Source organism: Jaculus jaculus, chromosome 3, assembly GCF_020740685.1.
Source record: "Jaculus jaculus isolate mJacJac1 chromosome 3, mJacJac1.mat.Y.cur, whole genome shotgun sequence".
Taxonomy (NCBI): Eukaryota; Metazoa; Chordata; class Mammalia; order Rodentia; family Dipodidae; genus Jaculus; species Jaculus jaculus.
Window position 1 is genome coordinate 54,830,581 of NC_059104.1, and position 6,671 is coordinate 54,837,251.

Sequence of the window (6,671 nt, forward strand, 5' to 3'; positions counted from 1 at the left end):
GTAGTAAAGAAAACATACATGAATGTTTTCACAAAGGATAGAGGAATGCATTAATAAGATTTCTATCACTGTAATAAAAGACCTGAGAGAAAAAAACTTTATAAGGAGGAATGATTTGTTTTATAAGTTTATAATTTCATAGGTTTTAGCATTTGGTTACTTAGGTCCATTGTTTCTGAGCCTATAGTAAAGTAGATCACTAGAACACATGGGAGGGCAAAGCTGTTAACTTCATGCATTCTAATTAAAGGAAAGGAGAGAGAAGAGGAAGAGTGAAAGAGAAAAAAGGGAGAGAGAAGGAGGATGAGGAAAAAGGGCGAGGGAATAGAGAAGGGAGAAGAGAGGAAAGAAGAAGAAGAAGAAGAAGAAGAAGAAGAAGGAGGAGGAGGAGGAGGAGGAGGAGGAGGAGGAGGAGGAGGAGGAGGAGGAGGAGGAGGAGGAGAAGAAGAAGAAGAAGAAGAAGGAGAAGAAAGAGGGAGAGAGAGAGAGAGAGAGAGAGAGAGAGAGAGAGAGAGAAGAATTGAAGAGAGTAAAAGAATCTTTGGAAGTAGAGTCACAGTGATACACTTCCCTCAACTGTTCCTCTCCAATTTATTTTCGCCACTTCCCAACAGTGGGAAAAGCGTGACCATGCCTTTTTCAGGTAAGTCTTCAGAGAAAAGCTACAGCAAGTCACAACAGATGAACTTTGGGTGATAATACTGACCTAAACTACAGTAAGAAAGCCTGAATATTAAGAAATAAATTTAACTGTTTTTTTTCAAAAGGACTGAAATTATTATTTAAGCATTTGTAAAATAGCAAACTACTGAGTATTTCCATGTGTAATGCTAATAGCACTGAGCCACTGTGCACACTTGTAATCTCAACACTTAAGAGTTGGAAGCAGGAGTGTCAGCAGTTCAAGGTTAATCTCAGCTACACAAAACATTCCATGCCAGCCTATGCTACATCAGACCATGTCTCAAAATAAATAAATAGATAGATAAATAAATAAATGAGAAAGTTTTCTCATGGCATCTTAAGTTTTTTTTTTTTTTTTAATAATTTGCCAGGCATGATGACACATGCTTTTATTTAAATTAATATATTTATTTATTTGAGAGAAAGTAGGGGAGGGGAGAAAATGAGCACATAAGGACCTCTAGCCAATGCAAAGGAACAGCAGAAACATGTGCTACCTTATGCATCTGGCTCTACATGGGTACTGGGCAATTGAATCTGGGTCCTTAGGTTTTGCAGACAAGTGTCTTAACTGCTGAGCTATCTCTCCAGCTCTGCATCCTAAGTTTTGATTAACACTTCCTTCTTCCATTCCCTTCTTCAGACCTCATTTTAACTTTTCCACCCTTGCCAATCTGTCCCTTTGCTTACATTTCTGCTAACTTCTCCCTTTAGTGAGTTCATCAACATTGTTAAATGAATGATTGGATAGGGCAGAAATAGTCACTTGGAAGGAAGTGTTTACTAAAGACACATTTGTTAAAACATGCACCCAAAATACAAAGAACATTTAAGTTCAAGAAGGAAAAAAAATGGCCACTCTAGGAGAATACCAGGTACTATCAGACTCCCTACAAGAAGTTTAGAGAACAATGAACACATGAAAATATGCTCAATAATATGGGTCCCTCAGGAGTTGTAAATCTGTCAAGATATCACCACATAATTACTATATTGGTCTAACTTTACTATATTGGTCTAACTTCAAGAACAATGATAGCACCAACTGCTAGGGAGCATGTGAGCTAACAAGAACTGTCAGTCATTGCTGGTGGGGATCAAGGAATATAAACTCTTCTCATGGAGCTTTGGAAGTGTCAAATAAATTACGCGTATTATCATTTGATCCAGTGATTGCACTCCTTGGCATTTATGCACATTAGTTGAAATTAATGTCAACGGAAAAAAACAGTCTTTACGAGACACTTACTCATAATTAACAAAACTTAGAGGGGACCCAAGATATCATTCAATTGTTGCATAAATAAATAAGAATATAATGGACAGATAATTTAATATTTTATTTGGTGATAATTAAGAATGAAATGATGTCAATGTAGTTTCACCAATGGCACCTATGCACTTTGTTATGTAATTTTGATAGATGGGGATATTTGTTTATCTAGCCAGTGGAGGGAAATAAAAAAATCTCTGTATTAGTGACTCAACTTTGCTGTGAAACTAAAAGTGCTCCAAAAATAAAATTTAATATGACCATTAATTTGAAATAACATGAATAATAATATATACTCAATATGCAAAATGCTACACTCATGACCAAATATGAATAAGAAAAAGTGCACATAATTGAAAAATACATAAAAATACTACCAGAAAAGAAAAGATAATGTTTTAAATGCTCTATAAATTAAAACTTCAAAAGAATGTGAAGTCATAGAGACACATAAGGTTTAAGCTAAGAACTCTCATGGTCTTGGTAGCAGTAAAAGTTGGAATCATTCTTTTCTATAAATTCTGACAATATGTATAAAGTATCAACAGATATTTAAGCCAACAGCTCCAGTTTTCAAATCTATGACAAGACCATAAGTAAACATGAACACACATTATAAAATGTTTAATATAGGGCCTTTTGTATTAGATAAATACATGAAGCATAATTTTGTGCTGATTAAAGTCCTACAAAATGAAAATTTATAAAGTGATTAAAAAGTGTTCAGTTGTATCATAGGAAAATGTAACAGAAATATTTAATATGTGATATGACATGTAAGCCATATATAACATTATAAATTAATATATGGTTCTTAAGCAATTTGACTGACTTTGATGATGATTTTCCCAGTGATAAGTGCATAGATGATGAAAATATATTGCTCAATGAACAGGGTACCTGAAATGCTCTCATATCTTTTTAATTCTTCTTACATGAGAATTCACACACATAGATAATCATATATGCAATCACAGATAGACAAACTGAAGAAATACTGCTCATGTCTGAATCTTAAAAGTTTCTTAAACTCCTTGTGTCAAAGGCTTAGGTAGCAGCCCACTGTTGGAAGATGGTGGAACTTCTAGGAGGAGAAGCTTAATGAAAATGCATCAGGTCTTAGGAACATATCTTGAGAGAAGATGTGGAGATTCTGGCTACCTCCATTGCCACCTGTCCTTTGTCCTCTTCTCCTATCATTTCCCATTCCTTCCCTTTTCATGGTGGCCTACTGCACATCAATTAAGTCCCAAATCAACAGGATCCCAAATCAACAGACTCAAGAAACCATGGAGTTAGTTCTGAAACTTTGTGCCAAATATAAATGCTTCCTACCTTTAAAATCAGTCACCTTGTATAACAAATAGAAATGATAATAAATATTAGATAGTTCAATAGATAGATAATTAGTAATTGAAACAACGTTGGTTGTTGTTTTACACTTATTACATTCTTTGATAATGGATCTTAAAACTTCCTCTGTAGCCCAAGCTGACTTCAAACTCAAACCCTTATGCCTCAGACTCTTAAGTGCTTGGGTTTCAATGAGAAACTCAAACTCAGGGATACCAGGAGAATGATGATACAATCTACATTGTCTACCATCCTCCACCTATGCCCACAGAACATGCACACACTTTCATGCATTATACAAATGCTTACCATACATACGTACAGACACACACACACACACACACACACACACACACACACATACACACACACACTACTTCACACATGCTATATACACACATAAAAATTGTGATGAATATATGGGAATATATTTATTTCAGAACCATTTTCATGCCATCTATTTATATATAAAAATTTTATATAGAACCTAGATCTATGTTGGAATAAGATAAATTTATTTCACTTTAAATAAAACAATTGAGTTATTAATCTAGAAAAATTACCTTTCTATGAGTTTGAATCTTTTTTTTACTTCTAAATAAGATTATTATAAAATTTGAAAATAGACTTCACATTTTCTTCATTTGGTGAGTATTTCATGAAAAATAATCTATATTATTTGTGCATTTTATCTGGGATATTAAATTCCATTGGACACAATACTCAAAATTCCAAACATCTTGACCAAAAGCATTTTAAATAGACAAAATGACTCTTGCATTTCTGCATTTAACCCTAAGTCTCAGCCATTGGATTTAGCATCACCTTTCCTAATATACTTTGCACTAGGCATCCCCTGTGGTCTTGCATCGACTGTTGCAATTCTACTGTACTAGTTGCTCTGATAGCTGAGGTAGTGAGATTGTGAGAGCAAGATTTGCTTAGAAAACAGAGTGACAAGCTTGGGCTACTTAGTGAGTCTTTGTCTCAAAAAACAAAGTAAGAAGAGGCTGGGGATAAACCTTAGTGAAAGGATGTTTGTGTAGCATTTGTGAACTTCTGGATTTACTACCCAGAACCACAAAAACACAAAAATAATATTAATGAACATAAAAAATTAAATAAATACCCCTGTATGAATAAGTAAATAAGCATGAAAAGAAAAGATAAAAGTGTGATCCTACCTCAAAAAAAAAAGGAAAGGGTGCTCGCTTCGGCAGCACATATACTAAAATTGGAACGATACAGAGAAGATTAGCATGTCCCCTGCTCAAGGATGACACGCAAATTCGTGAAGTGTTCCATATTTAAAAAAAAAAAAAAAAAAAAGGAAAGGAAATTGAGTCAACCAAGTATGGTGGAACTCAAGAATAGTTACTTTATTTATTTATTTATTTTTTACATTAAGAACATACTTTGCATGAATACATGATGTGTTGGTGCTGTCTTTTCTCCCCCCTCTGCCCCATTCCACAGGGGGCCCTTCTCAGTGGGATTTCAGGTATTCCCCATGGGGTTGTATGTTATGCACTGTGGGAGAAGCACTCAGCTATTGGGAGGAAGCAGTGCCTCTGGGCATGATGGGCTCTTACAATCTTTGCACCCTCTCTCCCACAAAATTTCCTGAGCCCTGGTGGGTGTATTTTAAGACTACTTCAGTGACAAGCTATCAGGAAGGAGCTTCTGGATTTCTGCTTTGGTATTTATTGAGTATCCTCAGCATCTGTCTCCTTTATCCTGGCACTGATTGCCAGGCTCACAATGGAAGTAGCACTCTTGCTCATCTACCGACCTCCTCTCTTGTTTCACCTGGGTTGTCTCCATAGGATTCAGACTTGGTTCCCAGATCCAGACATGGGTTCCTTTCCATTGAGTGGATCTCTTAGCCAGTCAAAAAGCCATTGGTTATCCACAAATTATGTGTGGCACCATTGCACTGGTGTGTACTTCTTATCAGGCTGTTTGATTTTGAGCTTAGAACCCTGCTTGCTCACACCTTTGTTTGCCACTTTCCCCCAGTAGCTAATATAGCAGTTTCTAGCACTAAATGGACTCAACTGGGGGACTGGCTGTCAGGTCTTTCTGTGTTCTGTATCGGCGGCATATAGTATCTTCAACAATAGGGTCTTACCTTTTACCTCAGGAAGGTAATCATGTGCTTTTACAGAAGCCTGTCTTGTTGATTTGAGTGACCTCATAGGTCAGGTAGTTACCTTTTAAAAATAAATTAAAAAAAAAAAACTCAAAAAATAAAATAAAGAATCAATTATTTTTAGTTTCTTTTTATAGAGTCAGAAGAGTCATAAGTATCTTAAATGTCATGAAATTCAACCTATCTTAATTAAATAGAAAGATATGAAAAATAAAAATGAATTATATATTGAATTTAACACACAATAAATTTTATGATTTTGTGAATAAAATGAAATTTTTACATACAAAGCATAACCCTATATAAGTCAAATGCAACATTCTGTAAGAAAATGTCAAAAAAGAAAGCAATAATTTAACTTATTAAACTACTAGTTTAGGGCTGGAGTGATGACTTAGTAGTTAATGGACTGTCCCATGAAGCCTAAGGAACCAGGTTTGATTCCCCTGTACTCATGGAAATCAGGTACACAAGGTAGTGCATGTGTCTGGAATTCATTCATTTACAATGTCTGGGGGCCCTGGTTATGACTATCCTCTCACACACACAGACATCAATAAATAAAATATTTTTGAAATTACTAGTTTGGTAGTAGACATAATTTTATTTAACAATTAAGAAGAGTTAATGTCATTTAATACATGTGTGCTACAGCCATTAACCTTTACCTTCCTGTAAAGAATTTAAGAAATGAAAACCTATACCTGCTGAACTAGTTTCTTCTCCTTGATGACTTTGGTGCTTATTTATACTTCAATCTTTTGTTTAAGCAATTTCAATACATCAATTTTTTTGTTTGACCAATTTCAGCCAGGTTTTAGGTATAATTCTTTAGATTATTGTGATTTTTCAAGAATAATATTTAACTCCAACAATAATCAGGTCCATGACACAAACTGCAGTAGTCTCAAAGTATTCTCCATCTAGAAATGAAGAAATCTATTATACTATCTCCCCTAAGGGTTCAGAATAATTGGTGCATCTGTGGAACCCATGAAGCCTGTGGAGCTGCACTGAGCTAACAGACTCAGTGGCTCTATATCACTGAGCTGAGAGTCTACTAATTAAATCTCCCATAAAAGAACAACAATTGGGCTTTTGTAGAGGACTATCATTTTTAAGAAGTTGCCATTTGTGTGCAATAAAAAGTAAAATGGTAATTTATCACTTAAAATTTTAGACACATATTTTGAGGTAAAATTAACTACA

The 6,671-nt window shown here is 34.9% G+C and overlaps 1 non-coding gene across 1 annotated transcript; it reads left to right on the forward strand.

The window, feature by feature from the left end:
- The first annotated feature begins 4,514 nt into the window (after positions 1-4,514).
- On the forward strand, positions 4,515-4,621 carry LOC123459628. Its single transcript, XR_006636387.1, has one exon. It is a non-coding gene; the product is annotated as a U6 spliceosomal RNA (small nuclear RNA).
- Positions 4,622-6,671: the final 2,050 nt, after the last annotated feature.